Here is an 18,088-nt window from a genome sequence, read left to right as displayed (position 1 = left end):
TCCAGAAAGTCATCTGCTACGTGTGAGTTATCTCACACCCATTTTTTTTGGGAGTTACCGCATTGCGCGGTTTAGACGGGAGGGGGTATTTTTAACCTCCTACCTGTTATTTTTCCTTTTTTTGTATTATTAGATTAAAGAGTTAAGGGTTTTCTTTTGTGTTTATAAAAAAAAGCATAAGAAAGTATTTGATTGTTTAAAAAACTAAAAATTCATGTGGTTTTTTTTGTAAAGTTTATTCAGTAGATCAGGAATATTTGAAATTTAAATGTGAATGGGATGGATAAGTTTTTTTTAAATATTTTTTCTTTAACTTTAAGGTGAAAGGAGTGGTAATTCTGGTGCATATTATTTTGCTATTTTAGTTATAGAACGAAGGGAATAATGGTGAAAGTTATAAATTGAATTGTACAATTCTTAATGAGGCTTGAATTTTGTTTGTGGCTTATGCTCTATTTGTTGAAGATATAGATTTCGTTGTAGATGTATTTTTATTATTTGGATATCTGAATTTTAACATAATGATTGGGGATATTTAAATGTGGTATTGGAGCTTTTATTGGGTAATTATTCAAGGTTAAAAGGGAAAAATGGTGGAAGAGTACCAAATTTGAATTCTACAATGTTTAATGAGTTTGGAATTTTGTTTTAAGATGGCAGTTTATGTGACTAATATGATGTTAGATGTGAAGTTAGTTGATATTTGGTGAAGGTTTATCTCTATAGAGAAAGTTTTATTTTTCATCTTTTTTTTTCTCATGCTACAATTTTTTTTAAAGAATTGATTATTGTTTAAGAATTTTTGATAGACAATGTTACTAATTTTACTAATTTTTTATATTAAGTTTGTTAATTATATGTTTCATCTTAACTCTGTTAAATATATGCATTTAACTTTGATTTAAATATGTTTTTTAAGTCTGATATCTTAGTATTAATTACTTTTCTTTTTGTTAGTATTTTAATCGGTTATGTTTTTGTTTTTTTTTGTAAGTGGGTTTTTTTCTCACATATATTATTAACTTTATTAATTCTTCACTCTCTATATTGGGGGGAAGGGGGGGTTGGAATTATTGGGGAGGGTATACTTTATTTAGATTACTGATACTGTATTGTAATTTTATTGATTTGTTCTTAATTTTTTAAATGTAATTCTATATGTTATTCATGTTATAAATACTTAAATAAAGTTTAAAAACAAAAAAATGATGTCGGCCACTACCGGTATGAATTGGTGATAAAAATTAATCGTACCAGTGAATTCTTGCAGCCCCTTCATTATGTGGGGTTTGAGGAAGCACTTAACAAACTCTACCTTTTCAAGCAGGGTTTAGTTCCGTGCCTGTTGATTTGACCCCCAAGGAAGTCGAACGTTTCCAACCTGAACTAGCACTTAGCAAGGTTTATATAGTAAGTCCAAATTCCCGCAGCCAGGCGCACAGTCACATTAGACGGTCTCTGTTTAGCTTCATTGCCACCACTTTGACATCATGTGGTTACTGCCACCCTCTGCTGTTGGAGAATATCCTCCTTGGTCTCAGCCCCTCAATGTAACTAAGAACCCCTAAAATGCCCCTAATGTTTTGGCCTTCATCACTACTCCTGGCAAGGCATTCTTGACACCCACAACTCTGGGTAAAAGAAAATACCCCTGATATCTCCCCTAAATCTTCCTCCATTTGCTTCAGACAGATGTCTTCTAGTGTTTGCTACTCCCATCTGGGTTTCAGGCAAACTGAAGGGCATCTTTCACCGAGTTTCTGGTCTTCCAGCAGTTCTGGATGTCTGTCTCTGGATGCTCTGCTCCGTGGACCACCCCGCAGTATCCCATCAAGTCCTAGAGTCTCTGTGTCAGACATTCTCTGCTGACCACTGCCTGATGGCTTTGTGGTCAAATGTGTTTGTCTATGAAACCGTTCCCAGGAAGGTAAAGGGGCAAAGTCTTGCTGACTGGAACATTGTGCAGCACCAGGGCCAGGCCAATCTTTCGCAACACCTGAGCCAGGTAGAACCTCAGCACATAGCAGCATTTGGTGCCCTTGCACTTTGGTTGCAAGCACAGCCACACACAATTATGGCCATGCTGGTTACACCCTTGTCCCCATTGATTGACGATGTACACGGTCCTTCTCCAGACTCTATCCATTTTGGACCCCCACATGAATAGGAAATTTGTTTTGGGAATTGACAGGGTGGTGGTGTGGGGATGGGCCACACCTGGCCCACGTGCAGCAGGACCGAAAGTTCCTTGCACATTGCACTTGATAATCAGGTTTTACCCGAATGACAGAGATGGGTATCTCTGTGGTTCTCCCTGTCTCCTGGACCTGGGGGTCTTTGTACTGCTCCCCATCTCCTTAAGTTGGTGCTTTGTTCTCCACCACCCCCACAAGAAATCCAAGACCCCTGGATGGAGGGCAGAGGCGCAGAGAGATCAGTGAGAACACGGGTAGTTTCAACAGGGTGGGGTCCATCCAGCCACCTGATAACAGGAGGAACCAAATGGGAAGGAGGATGCAGGGCATTCGATAGCAGGACATTGCAAGAGAGTGGATTCCTCATACTCTTGAGGGGAGAAGGTGCTGGTCGATCCATCGGTTCAGGTGGGGCAGGGTATAGACATGGCAGTTGACTGGAATTGTCAGCGGGTTACTGAGACCTGGGAAAGGAGGGGAAGGAGGGTGCAGTAGTGTTCTGAGAGTGCTGAGGGAGAGGGAACATGGGTGCCACCTCAAGGCAACGGTCCCCTGATTGTTTGCAGGGATGGGCTCTGTAAATAGACTCATAGATATCCAGCACAGAGCATCTTTGTCCCCCTGCCATCAGGAAGGAGATATGGAGGAATAAAAGCAGAGCAGCCAGGGAGGGAAATAGCTTCTTCCCACAGGCCGTACGATTGACAAGGCAACATGAGCTGGATGGGAGCTAAGAATGAAAAGGGTGAGAGGAATATGGACTGATTACAACAGCTCAGCTAGCAGGAGAGAGGGGCTGAAGGGCCTGTTTCTGTTTTGTCTATCTGGACCAGCTTTTGAGTTCAAGCTTTAAAAAACCCAATCATTTTTAAATTTAATATCAACGGTACAGAATGAATCAAGAGACAAGATGTCTGTCCAGCAGCAAGCGTCGAAGGCACTTCCTGAAACGGAGGCTCTGAAACCACAGGGAGGTTCTGGACGGAAAGAGGCCCAGCTTCTTCTGGAAGGAGGAGAGGAGAGGCAGGGGAAATGCGGGGGAAGGGAAGGGGAGGGGAGGGGCTAGGGATGCCGTCCACCGTTCACCTCCCCTTTCCTCTACCCCGTTCCCCTCCCCTTTCCACTGCCCGTTCCCCTCCCACATCCCCTCCCCCTTCCAGTCCCCAGTTCCCGTCCCCCGCTCGCCTCCCCCATTCCCCTCCCCCTTCCCTTCCTCCTACTCCTAACCCTAACCCCTAACAAAATCCTAAACCTATCCTTAACACTACCGATACCCCCTACCACCACTCCACGTCCCCTAACTCTACCCCCACCCCGTCCACTAAACCTAACTTTATTCCTACGCCTATGCCGCCCCCTAACCCCAACCCTAATGCTACCCACCATCCCCTAACCCCAAACCTCACTCCTCCTCTACCCCCCTGCTCCTAATCCCTTCCCCTATACCTAACACAAGCCCACTTCCCCGAACTATAGACCTAACCATAAACCAAGATATAGCCCTACCCCATGTCTCCTAACACTAACCCTAACTCTACCCAACTTCCCCAACCCTAAACTAAACCCTATCCCTATCCCTTACAACCTACCCCCTTCCCCTAACACTACCTCCTACCCCTTCCCCATACCCGCACCCCCTACAACTACCCCCTTCCCCTAACCATACCTCCTACCCCTTCCCCATACCCACACCCCCTACAACTACCCCCTACCCTATCCCTTACAACCTACCCCCTTCCCCTAACCCTACCTCCTACCCCTTCCCCATACCCGCACCCCCTACCACTATCCCTACACTATCCCTAACAACCTACCCACTTCCCCTAACCCTACCTCCTACCCCTTCCCCATCCCCGCACCCCCTACCACTACCCCCTACCCTACCCCTTACCACAACCCCTACCCTTACCCCCTTCCACTACCCCCTTTCTCCTACCCCCTTCCCCTCCCCCTCCTTCCCCTAGGTTAGGGGTAGGAAGGGGAAAGGGAAGGGGGAGGGGAAGGGGAGGAGGAGAAAGGGAGGGGAAGGGGGAGGGTTAGGGGAGGGTATGGGGGAGGGGAAGGGGAGGGGGAAAGGGGAAGGGAAGGGCGGAGGGGAAGGGGGAGGTGAAGAGTGGAGGGCTGGGGTTAGGGCATAGGTGTGAGGGCAGGAGAAGGGGAAGGTGAGCAGGAGGGGGTTGGGATGGAGGAGGGATAGAGGAGAAGAGGGGAAGTGGGTGAAGGGACATGGAAGAGGCAGGGAATGGGGTTGGCAGGGCCAGAGGGATACGACGGGGAGGGGTTCAGGCCATCATGATGTTGTCCGTCCTCTGTTCAGCTGGGATGCGAGGTTCTCTGGACTCGTGTCTTGTCTCTGAGATCGCTCCTTCTCCTGGGAAGAGAAATACGAGTGATAGAGATACTGTCTCTGAGGCCTGATCACAATGACTTTGGAGGGTCCCAAATCTTCCCCCATCATCCCCCCTACCCCTGAACACTGGAGCCTTTCCCCTTCCTCTGCTTTACCTGAGGAAGTCTGTTTTGGCGAAAACCACGATCTCTCTCTGCAGAGCTCAGAGCAACGTGTGTCCATCAGGCAACACCCTGGTTCTCCATGATATGGCAGCAAGATGTTAGACAATCATGGATGGATCAGTCGAGACCATTCAGCTGATCCATCTGAACCTACCCCACAACAATGTTACCCTCCCCTCCCTCACACCAGTACTCTCCATTTTTCTTGAATTCCTGTCCATATTAAAATCCTTTTCATGCCTTTTTTGGACCATCCTCCGCTACTACCCCGACAATGCATTCCAGCCACCCACTACATTCTGTGTGAATAAAATGTACCCCTCACGTCTTGCCTAAATTTCCCTCAGCTCACCTTATTTAGACGTCCTCTGGTATTCTCGCCCCAGGAATGCACACAATATTCCAAGTGTGGTCTGACGAGAATTTTATACATCTGCAACGATACCTCTTGGTTTTTGAACTCAATCCCCTGACTCCTGAAGGCCAGCACACAATACACCATCTTAAACTCCCTCTCAATTTGCACAGCAACCTTGAGTGATATATGGAGCAGGATCTAAATATTTCTCTGTCCTGCACACTGTTCAGAATCCTGCCATTAACCAAGTGCTCTGCCCACACATTCTTGTAATCCGCATTCAATGAAGATATTGGTCTATATGAAGCTACTTTTAATGGGTCTCCAACCTTCTTTGGAATAACAGTTATTCGTGCCCTTGAAAATGACTCTGGAAATAAACCTGGACCAGTTGCTTATTTAAGAACATCTGATTTACAGGATTGAACTCCATCTGTCACTTCTCTGCAAACTGGATGACCTATGACAACCTTCTACACTGTCTACAACATCTCTACCTCTGTGTCATCCCCTTACGTACCCACCCTTCCACTCCCATCATCATTCATAAAAATCACAAAAAGCAGGCGTCCCAGAGCAGATCCCTTTGGAGCGCCACTAGTCATTGTTCCATCTACTACTACCCTCTGTTTTCTGCAGACAAGCCATTTCTGAATCCACACAGCCAAGGGTCCATGGATCCCATGCCTCCAGACATTCTGAATGAGGCCTCCGTGGGGACCTTGTCAAGCACCTTACTAAAATCCTCGTGCAGCACATACAGACTTTGACCTTCATCTATTTCCGTTGACACCTCCTCGGAAAACTCAATTTGACTCGTGAAGCAGGACCTGCTCCTCACAAAACTATCCATGAGTTTCCCCAGCATGTCTGGGCATTGCCCTCGGCCCCAGCATCTGCAGACTTCCTGGCCAGTCCCTCCCTTACCCCTTCCCAGAGCTTCCGCATCCATTAGAACATCAAGCATTGCTGCCCAGTACAGGCCCTTTGGCCCATAAAGGCTGTACTGACCTTTGTAAATGTTCTCCACAACCTTTACCTGTACCACACCCATAGGAACATAGGAAGTGGGAACAGGAGTAGGACAAAAATGGCCTATCGAGCCTGCTCCGCCATTCAATATGATCATGGCTGATCTAATTTATGACCAAACTCGACCTACCCTGCCTTCTCGCCATATCCCCAAATTCCTCTATCATGTAAAAATTCTGTTCCCTTACATCCACATGCTCGTCTCAGAGACTTTAATATGTACCTATTCTACCAACCGCTACCACTTTCTCCGGTGACGCATTCAAAGCTCTCACAACTCTCTGCATAAAAAAAATCTCCCCTCACCTGAAGCGGATGCTCTCTGAGATTTGCACCTGACACTTTAGGAAAGGTTTCTGGCTGTTCATTCCATCTAAGCCCCCCACAATCTTATTTAGAATAAGTTATTAAGCTGTGGAAGGGGCAAGTTGGGAGAGGGAGGAGGGGAGAGAGCTGGTGGGGGAGGGGTGAGAGCTGATGGGGAGGGGACAAGGCTGTGTTGGGGAGAGGGATCAGCACCCCGTTGAGGTGGTGAACGGACAGACATGGGTGGATCTACCTGCCGAAATAAAGGAGCAATAAGAAGGCCATCTCGGGATCTACCAGCATCTTCTGGGGCTTGATGTCTCAATGGAAAACCCCCTGAGGATGGAAGTAGGCCATGCTCTGCTACAGCTGGTACATGAACATCTGGCAACACAACGATATAACATGACCAGCTCTGCCTCCACACTGGCCGGGTCTATATCCTGAGGGTAAGGGGAGGTGGGTGAAGGGCTCCTCCCTGCCAATCAACATCCATCCTCATCATCCTCTCCGCCCCTCTCCCCTCACTACCCTTTCTCTCCTCACCAATACCCATTGAGACCCTCATGCACCCTTCATCGATATCCAGTCCCCAGCGAGACTCAGCCAGTAAACTCCTTCATATCCTCCAACCCCACCATCCAAGCTTGCCCCAGTGGACAATTTGACCACCCAGACCCACAACCACCTTGATGTAGATCATGGGAATGGGCTGCTTGGCCTTGTTGAAGTGCTGGGCCATGCAGTGAACCGTCTCGGGAACATAGACCAGACCCAGATTCAAATAAACCTCCTCTTTCTTTTGGACACAATACAAACATGTCAGCTGGATTTACCCTCCAACACCCAGTGCCTCTCCCAACTGGAGTGCCAGCCCCTCCTGATCTCAGTAGGCCTGATGCCCCCACTGCTCAACACAACATGGCATGAATCCAAGGGCTCAGCGAGCAGAGCGTCAACAGGCCGTAGTGGACCCGTCCGCTGCCCCATCATTCGGCTTCTGGTGAGACTGCACAAAATGTGCAGCTCTGACCGCCCTCCCTCGTGAGGCAAGGATTCACCGGGAGAGAAAAACCATTGACGTTTCGAGATGAGAAATGTTTGCAGCCGGGTGTTGGCTGGGGTCGAACATGTGTAGGTTGAGTTGTTGGGACGATTCAGAGCAGGCGTTGATTTGGAAGGGCACCAAAAGGTTCTGGGGAAGTGAGTTATGGGGGAAAATACATTCGTGAAATGAATTGGGGAAACAGACTGGAGGGGCTGAGTGGCCGAATTTGGCGACCTTGTCTTGTGGTCTTGGCTGCTGCTGTCTGGAGTTGAAATGGGAAGAGGTCATGAGTTAATGGGTGAGGAGCAGGGCAGCCAGTGTCAAGGAGTCGGCACTGGTCAGAGGGGCAGGATGGAGGCAACAGAGAGGCTGCAGCGAGACAGATCGATTGAAGGAATGGGGAAGGTAGCAGCAAATGATATGCATCAGAGTGGGGGTGGGGTGGGTGCAGGTGGATCTTACCTTGACTACAGAGGAGTAGAAGTTGAGAAGAGGGACGATGACGGTGTGATCCAACTTTCGCACGATCTGCAGTTTGCGGTTCTATGGCGAGAGAGGAACATCAGCAAGGCTGGGCGATGGTTCGGAGCCCTGAGGGGCGACTTGTCCAAGTTGAGGGGGGAGGCGGGGAGGAGATTTGTCAAGAGGTCAGAGGTGGGGAACTCCTAGGGAGGCCGAAGTGGGGGACTCGTCGAGAGTCGGTGGGGGGGACTTTTCGTGTCGCTGGAGTGGGGACTCGTCAGGGGGTTCAATGAAGTATCATTTCAGTTTACACACCCAGAGGGTACACAACAGGTCATTTATCCCAACCCAGCCTTGCTGTCCTAGTTAGTCTCTCCCCCTCCCTCTAACTCCCTTCCAAGGGTCACCTAAATGTCAGAATTGATCCTCTGGTGGTTTGTTCCAGCCTCTCAGTAGAAATATTGCCACCCCAGGTTCCTCTTTGATCACTCTCCTCAGACTGAGGCCAGTTCCGCAGCCGTTCACTTTGTCTACGACCCTCCCTCCATGGGAGGATCGGGTCATCCTTGACCTTCAGCACGTCCCGGGGAGATGAACCACTCTGAACCCTACCACGGGTTTAGCAGAAGCCCTCCACATTCCCAGAAGCTCAGCAACACCGTGATCTTCCATGATGCAAGCGAGACCTCATCGCATGAGGGAGCAGGTGGGGCGGAGGTAGACCCATGCTTCATTGCTCAACTCTGCTGGGTCCACCGCAGCAGAAACACTTTCTAGCACCTTGATCCAGGTCCACTGGGAGAAAGAATCCTATCCCGGTTGGGGGGGTGTGGGGGTGTATGCAAGGGTGGAAGGGATCTTGTAACCACGGGGAGGAGGAGCGGTCCTGTCTCTCAGTGGACAGATCCCATTCCAGGTGGAGGGGGAGCTCTGTCCCATTTCTGTTGAAAGGTCTGCCTTCCATCCCCCTCGCAACTTCTCTTCTCTCTCAGACACCTCACACTCTCCCCTGCCCCGATTCCTCTACCACACTCTCATCCCCCACCCAACACCACCCCCATGGTTTCCCCAGTCCTTTCCGTCCCCTCGCACCCCATCCCCCCAGCTCAACCCTATGTCCCCTATCTCTGATCCAATCTCCCTTGACATTAGCCTGTGGTGCTACCCCGTTCCTTTGTTCTCCCCTCCACTCCTACAGACCCCATCCCTGTATCCCCTCACATGCCATTGTTCTCCCCTCCCCACTCCCCTCCAGCTGCCTCATAAAGTGCCCTGCACTCAGGGTGGGGAGAGGGGAAATTAAATGCAGCCTCCATTCTCTCTGCCCACACTGGGTGAAGGATGGTGCCAGAGGAGGTTCTGTCCCAGTCGGGGAGCCTGTAACAGGCTCTTTATCTCACCCATGGGCGCAGGGTGCTTCCAAACACCACCCTGTTGATCAGAGGGTCCCTGGGATGAGACAGCGTCCTACTCCGACACGTGGGCCAGAATCCCTTTCCAGGAGAGGCATCTTTCTCTTGTTGCTGTGCCATGGCACAACTCAGCTATGGCTGCCCCATGCAGTGACATCATCACCCCCTCTGTGTCATCATCTCCCCCCTCTGTGATACCTCCCCTCTCTGTAACACCACTAGTGTAATGGGCAAGGACATCCAACCATTTAAATCCTCCTCAATTTCCCCAAGCAAGAGGAGAATAATTCAGCTGGTCTAAATTACTCGTTGTTATCTATTCTAACTCCTAGATATTTGATCCCATTTTGCTGCCACATTTGTTGACTATTTTCTTGACATTGGCTCTAATCCCCCTTCCTAAGTGACATGATTTTGCACATATCCCAAAAGAACTTATACCCAGAGATCTCCCCATAGTCCTCCAGGGTGGAGCACAACTTGGGCAATGAGTGTGTCGGGTCTGTCAGATATATCAGAACAACTTCTGCAAATAAATTGATTTCATGCTCTTCCTGGCCTGTTCTGAAACCTTTAATGCCTGAATCCTGGCAAATGGCCTCGGCTAATCGCTCCATGGCCAGTACAAACTCACTCACTGGGGGTGTGGGGGGTGGGGAGTCAGACCTTGATCGGCATGCCTGTTGGCTACCTCTGTCCCTCTCATCTCGACATCAGTGGCTCAGGTTGGGGAAGTCTGTGCTGGCTCCTGCAGTGCACAGCAGCGCTGCTGGACCACCTTTATCTCCTTATTTTCCTGGGCCCTCTCCAAATCTTTCCTTTCTATGACCTCACATTTCTTTCTCAGGAGAAACACTGGCAGCCAAAAGGCACCCTCTGATTCCCCTTAGATTTTGGGAACCCCGACTTCTTGAAGTGGGACAACACGTGGTGACATATTTTCTCAAAATGTGGATCCAGGAGCTTGGACCAGTCTACCAGTTTGCCGTGGTCTGCCAGCATGCTTGCCAAGCTCACCAATCCTGCACTCTCGTCAGTCCACCCGCAGATCTTGTTCTCCCTGCCTGCACTATAGTTCCTGTCCTGATTCCAAAGCATCTCCACTGCAGCTGTGTTCAGTCAGAACTCGAAGGACCCTGCTCACTGCACCAATTATTATATGTGTGAAACTGATTCGAGGGGTACAAAGGGTGGCGAATTTGAACACAGTTGTCTTTTATTGACACATGTAGTGAAGTCGCACGAGGAGTAAAAGACACACACAGACACAAACTCGCCGGATTAATCGATACACTTGCAACCATTCATGGATAGAAGACTTGACAATCAACTTGTCACATACGATGCCTTGAACAGGTCATTCATTCACTCATTGATCTTGGATGCCTGTGGGTGGTAGGGGATATGCAGGTGGCCCAAATACTTGGCATCACCACCCATTGCTGGTCGGACGTTACCCGATAGGGTATTCCTCATATGGAGCACACTTAAAATGTGCTTTATCGGCCCGCTGGCAGGACATCCGAGTATGTGCTGACCATCGTGAGAACATATCACTTTTTATTTTGGCAGGGGAGAGGCCTGATATGGTCAATTTATCAGACTTCGGCGGCTCCCGAACTCCAGCGAATGTGGCCCTTGGTTTTAATTGCTGACAAATAGGGCATTTGGCCATCACAGTTCTTGCAACATCATGAGACCCCCAGATCCTCTGTCCATCATAGTGCCCATATGCCCACATTTATGATGCACCAATGCTGCCAAGGCTTCAGGGTCACTCTGCTTGGGGAAAATAGTGGCAGAGCATATTTGAGCAGCTCAGTCCACAGTGGCATTGCGTCAGCTTCAGCGGTTTTCCTGGAGGTGTGTCCATCCACGTGGTGGACCCTGACTATTCTTTTGTTGTTCCACCTCTCAGAAGATCTGCCAGTGCTGTTGTCCTCAGAGCAGGCAGCCATGGATCTGCCTCCCTGTCTCCTGCCGCCGACCCATCCACACTGACGTTCTGTTTGGCACAGCCCAGAAATCCTGTGGCACTGATCGGAAAATAGGCTCCTGGGCCCGCCTGGTTGTCTCTTTTCGTATCAGTGCCACAGCTGCCAGCTTGGACATTTGGCTCTCCCTTCCACCACACCCTCTTCTGTCAGTACTTTATCTGTGGTGGGCTGGAGCGCTCCCACCTTACACCGCTGTTTTTCGCACCTCCACCAGCCCGAGCCGTCAGTAAACCAAGCTTTTTCCTGCTGTCCAGCATCAAGGGTGATGAACGGTTTGCCCCAGGCCATGGTGCCAAGCTCTTCTCGGGGGTCATTCAGGTGGGAGGCTGTCACTTTCGGGCAGGACATGATCTGTTCTTGCAAGTGGCTCAGCCCTTCGGGCCCGGCCTCTGTGTGGTCTGCCATGTACCACTTCTTCGGTCCGCTGTGAGTGGCATCCGCAGATTTAACCCATCACATGTTGGGGAGGTGTGGCTGGAGTGTGACTGTCTCTGCTGTCATCTGGTTCTCTGTGGTGAGCAGGCGAGCATCTGACACTCAGATGGGGAGTCGCGTGAGGCAGCTTCCAGGAGGGAATTGAACCAGAAGCTGTGTGGGACTCGGCAACCTTGCCTCTTTCACTCGAGGCTCCACTAGGCCATTTTCTTCATGGCAGAGACAAGTAATTCAAAGGGTGTTCCAGTTTTGAGGGGTTGGGGGGTGCTTGTGTTCAGTGGCAGTGGTGTTCAACAGTGTGTTTTGCCATTTAAGAAGCCATTTGTTGTTCAGGTCATCAATGAAGCGGAGATTTTTTTTTCTGGGCAACATTGTACAGTAGATGGAGGGGCTGGGTGAGATGGGGAATATGTTGGCACCAGTAACCCAAAAGACCCACAAAACTTTGTGCCTCAACTTGTTGGTGGGCACCGCAATGAGGATTTTGCATTGAGCAACCATTGATATTTCTCTGCTGCCTGGATGCTCAGGAAAAGGACTGTTGGACTAGGACCCTGGACCTTTTCCAGGTGGTGCCTCCCTGGTGCCAGTGTCTGGGGTGTTGCTGCTGGTGTCCAAGACATCCTAAAGTGGGCCAGAGGGTGTTGTACATGGAGATACCAATGACATAGGGAGGAAGAGGGACGAGTTCCTGAAAAGTGGGTCCAGGGCGATGGTGAGAGCTGAAAAGAAATAGCACGAAGGGAGTCATGTTGGGATGACTGTCTGGGCCATGCGACAGTGAGAGCAGGAACAGAATGAGGTGGAGGATGAAGGCGTGGCCTGAAGGTGCGGGTTAAGAGCTCCTTGAGGGCATCCTATTTGCCTAGCTCGGGAGGCTGATGTCGGAAGTCGATGAGCCTTGTTTCATGAGATACATTCTCCAATCCAGGAAAGCTCCTCTGTACCCGTTCAAATTTAACCTGAGGAAACTGTGTTCATGGTGGAAATCTCTGCAAACACACAACCGGTGTCCTGATGAGCAAGAACATCATGGAGGAGTAATGGATGTCATCAGCGGTGATCTCTTGGAGGTGGAACTGTTCCTTGGCCTGTTTGAACCCCATGTGTGGCTGCGACATCCAGAACATTGACAGCTTCAACCAAACCATCTGAAGAGCCACCTGGACCGTGATCTTCATGTCCAACTGAAGGGCTGGGTCCTGCTGAGGTCACCACTGTAGCAGGCGTGCTCCCGCGAAGTCTGGAAAGAATGACATGCACCCAAGTAGTGGAAGTGGAAGATAAGTTGCTTGAACATGCAGCTCCAGCCTTGGGTCGGAAGGCGATCCTCCTGTTGCTCATTGTTTCCCACAATGTGGGTCATCCCCTGGGATGAAGGGCATTGGCCCCAACGAGGTCTGCGCTGTCAGTGTGTTTGTCGGCTCTCTAGTGTAGTGGCTCATGTCTCGGTTAACAGGCCACTCCAACTCGATATGTCAGAAGAATATGGAGCCCATATTTACCAAGGGTGGGTGTGCATATTTACATGAAACCCTGACACTCCCTTTCACCTGAAGGCCTCTGTTAATTCAATGAAACTTTAAAGTAACAGACACTTCTGTTGAGGCGAGAAGGGGAGGGGTTAGGATATTGGGAATTGGGGTGGGGGGTGGTTTGTTTATTCTTTCTTTTATAGATGCCACACATTAGATGAGCATTATTATTAATTGTGTGAATTTGTTGTGGTTTTAAGTTTATAAATATATTTTAAAATGATCGGCAGGACCACGAGTGGCAGATAGGATCATGGGGACTCTCTCCCCCCAACCCACCCACCCAAAATATCAACCGGGTTCATTGTCGTTGTCAACGTCGTCGAGGATCCATTCCACCTGCCCACAGCATTTGGCAGCTCTTCTCATTAGGAAAGAGGTCGAGGAATTTCGGAGCCAGTAGCACCAGGCCCAGAAACAGATTCTTCCTGCGAGCAGTGAGAATGGAGAATGATGGATGACCGGCTCAGACAAAGACTCAATGACTCTGCGATTGATTCAACAGAATTTATTTCTTTTTTGGGAGGGACTGCACGTGTATCATTTGTCTCTCTGTGCGTAGGTCCCGTTGTGTGTTTGCAGAGGTTTCCACCATGAATACAGTTTCCTTGGGTTAAATTTGAATGGGTACAGAGGAGCTTTCCTGTATTGGAGAATGTATCTCATGAAACAAAGTTGACTGAGTTCGGGCTTTTCTCTTTTTAACCCCAAAATTAACTTTATTCTAAAATTATTGACCAAGAGGACAACTGTTCCATGTCTTTTCTCATCCTCGTGTTGCATGCCTATATTCCCTTCACTGCTCATGTTCTCTGTTTAACATCATTCAAGCACTTTGACACCTTGTGGTTACTCCCTGCACTCTGTGGTTGAAGGGGTTCCCCTTAGTCTCCGCCCCTCAAGACCCGGAGGATTAGAGTCCTTCCCCACAGCGCCCTCGTGTTTGCTGCGCCAAGCCTCAGTGCATCTCTCAGCAACCTGGAATAGGCTGGTGGGCAGCGTTCCCTCACCCACATCTCCATGTGGTAAAAGACCAGCAGGTTAACGTCGAACAGTTATGCCCTTCGGACCTCGATGTTGTGCTGACCTATCAATTCCAAGCAAAATAAAAACTAGACCCTTCCTCCTTCATAACCCTCCATTCTTGCAATGGAGGGAGTGCAGAGGCAATTCACCAGGCTGATACCTGGAATGGCAGGAATGACTTATGAGGAAAGATTGCACAAATTGGGATTGTACTCGCTGGAGTTTAGAAGATTGAGAGGGGATCTCATAGAGACATATAAAATTCTGGCAGGACTGGACAGAATGGATGCAGATGGGATGTTTCCAATGGGGGGAAAATCCAGAACCCGGGGCCATGGTTTGAGGACAAGAGGCAAACCATTTAGGACCGAGATGAGGAGGAATTTCTTTACCCAGAGGGTGGTGAATCTGTGGAATTCATTGCCACAGAGGGCAGTAGAGGCAGGTTCATTAAATATATTTAAGAGGGAATTAGATCTATTTCTTCAGTATAAGGGTATTAAAGGTTACAGAGAGAAGGCGGGGACGGGGTACTGAACTTTAAAATCAGCCATGATCTCGTTGAATGGCAGAGCAGGCTCGAAGGGTCGAATGACCTACTCCTGTTCCTATCTTCTATGTTTCCTTCATTCATGTGTCCAAGAAGCCCTTAAATGCCGCTAATATTTCAGCCTGCACCACCATTCCTGGCAAGGCAGTCCTGGCACCCACAACTCTGTGTAAAAACAAGTACCCCTGATATTGCCCCTAAACATTCCTCCCTTTGCTTTGGGCTTCTAGTGTTTGCTTCTCTTATCTGGGTTTCAGGCAGACCAAAGGGCATCTTTCACTGAGATTCTGGTCTTCCAGCAGTTCTGGATGTCTGTCTCTGGATGCTCTGCTCAGGGGACCACCCCACAGTATCTCATCAAGTCCTAGTCTCTGTGTCAGCAGGAATTCCATGCTGACCACTGCCTGATGGCCCTGTGGTCAATAGTGTTTGTCTATGCAACCATTCCCATGAAGGTGATGGGGCAAAGTCCTGCTGACTAGGACATTGTGTGGCATCAGGGCCAGACCAATCTTTCACAACACCTGAGCCAGGTAGAACCTCAGCAAATAGTGGCTTTTCATGCCCTTGCACGTTGTTTCCAAGCACAGCCACACACAATAGCCATGCTGGTTAGGGTTATGCCCCCATTGATTGACGACGTACATGGTCCTCCAGACTCTATCCATTTTGGACCCCCACATGAATAGGAAATGTGTTTTGGGAATTGACAGGGTGGAGGTGTGGGGATGGGCCACACCTGCCTCACGTGCAGCAGTACCAAGAGCTCCTTGCACCTGATGACCAGGTTCTACCGGATTGAGAGAGTTGGGCATCTCTGTGGTTCTCCCTGTCTCCTGGAACTGGGGGTCTCCTTACTGCTCCCCATCTCCTTGAGTTGGTACTTTGTTCTCCACCATCACCACAAGACAACCAAGACCCCTGGATGGAGGGCAGACGTGCAGAGAGATCAGTGAGAATACGGGTAGTTTCAACAGGGTGGGGTCCATCCTGATGCCTGATAACAGGAGGAAACCAACGGGGAAGGAGGATGCAGGGCATTCGATAGCAGGTGGGGCAGGGTGTAGACATGGCAGCTGACTGGAATTGTCAGGGGGATACTGAGACCTGGGAGAGGAGGGGAAGGAGGGTGCAGTTGTGTTCTAACGAGAGAGTGCTGAGGGAGAGGCAACATGGGTGGAACCTCAAGGCAGGGGACCACTCAATTTTTTGCAGGGATGGGCTCTGTAAATAGAATCACAGGTATCCAGCAAAGAGCATCTTTGTTCCCCTGCCATCAGGAAAGAGATATAGAGGAATAAAAGCAGAGCAGCCAGGGAGGGAAATAGCTTCTTCCCACAGGCCATGAGATTGACAAGGCAACATGAGCTGGATGGGAGCTAAGAATGAAAAGGTGGAGAGGAATATGGACTGATTACAACAGCACAGCCAGCAGGAGAGTGGGGCTGAAGGGCCTGTTTCTGTGTTGTCTATCTGGACCAGCCTTTTGAGTTCAGCTTTAAAAGACCAAACCATTTTTAAATTTAATATCAACGGTATAGAATGAATCAAGAGACAAGATGTATGTCCAGCGGCAAGCGTCGAAGGCACTTCCTGAAACGGAGGCTCTGAAACCACAGGGAGGTTCTAGCCGGAATGAGGCCTGGCTTCCTCTGGAAGGAGGAGAGGAGGCAGGGATAATGTGGGGGAAGGGGTGGGGAGGGGAGGGGGTAGGGATGCCTGCCTCCGTTCACCTCCCATTTCCTCTACACTGTACCCCTCCTAATTCCCCTGCCCATTCCCCTCCCCCATCACCTCCCCATTTCCTGTGCCCCGCTCGCCTCCCCCGCTCCCCTCCCCAACCTAACCCTAACAAACCCTAACCTTAACGTTAACACTACCGATACCCTTAAACACTACACCACGTCCCCAACCCTAACTCATATTTCCACCCTGTCCCCTAAACCTATACCTACGCTGTCCCCTAAACCCAGCCCTAATCCTACCCACCTTCCCCAAACCCCAACTCACACCCCACCTCTACCTCCTACTCCTACCCCCTTCCCCTAAACCTAAAACAAGCCCACTTCCCCAAACTCTAAACCTAACCCTAAACCTCGACCTAACCCGAGCCCACATCTCCTAACTCTAAACCTAACTGTACCTCTACCCGTGTGAGGGTAGGTGAAGGGGAAGGTGAGTGGGAGGGGGTTGGAATGGAGGAGAGGTAGGGGAGAAATGGGGGCTGGGGGGGAAGTGGGTGAAAGGATATGGAAGAGGTGGGGAATGGAGTTGGCAGTGTCAGAGGGAGAAGGGGAGGGGTTCAGGCCATCATGATGTTGTCCGTCCTCTGTTCAGCTGGGATGTAGTGTTCTTCTGGATTCGTGTCTTGTCTCTGAGATCGCTCCTTCTCCTGGGAAGAGAAATACGAGTGATAGAGATGCCGTCTCCGAGGCCTGATCACGATGACTTTGGAGGGCCCCAACTCTTCCCCCATCACCCCCCTCCCTACCCCTGCACACTAGGGCCTTTCTCTTCCTCTGCTTCACCTAAGGAAGTGTGTTATGGAGAAAACCACAATCTATATCTGCAGAGCTCAGAGTACCGTGTCTCCATCAGGCAACACCCTGGTTCACCATGACATGGCAGCAAGATGCTGGACAAATCATGGATGGATCAGTTGAGTCCCTTCAGCTGACCCATCTGAACCTACCCCACAACAATATTACTCTTCCCTCCCTCTCACCAGTACCTTCTGTTTTTCTTTTATTCCTGTCCCTATATTAAAATCTTTTTTGTGCCTTTTTTGGATGAGCCTCCAGTACCACCTCTGGCAATGTATTCCAGCCACCCACTACATTCTGTGTGAATAAAATATCCCCCTCACATCTTGTCTAAAGTTCCCTCATCTCACCTTATTTAGACGTCCTCTGGTATTCTCGCCCCAGGAATGCACAAATATTCCAAGTGTGGTCTGACTAGAATTTTATACATCTGCAACATTACATCTCAGTTCTTGAACTCAATTCCCTGACTCCTGAAGGCCAGCACACAATACACCATCTTAAACTCCCTCTCAATTTGCACAGCAACCTTGAGCGATTTATGGCGCAGGATCTAAATATATCTCAGTCCTGCACACTGTTCATAATCCTGCCATTAACCAAGTGCTCTGCCCTCACGTTCTTGTAATCCGCATTCAATAAAGATATTGGTCTATTTGAAACTAAGTTTAATGG

This window comes from Narcine bancroftii, chromosome 11 (assembly GCF_036971445.1).
Source record: "Narcine bancroftii isolate sNarBan1 chromosome 11, sNarBan1.hap1, whole genome shotgun sequence".
Taxonomy (NCBI): Eukaryota; Metazoa; Chordata; class Chondrichthyes; order Torpediniformes; family Narcinidae; genus Narcine; species Narcine bancroftii.
This window is presented reverse-complemented; position numbering follows the sequence as displayed.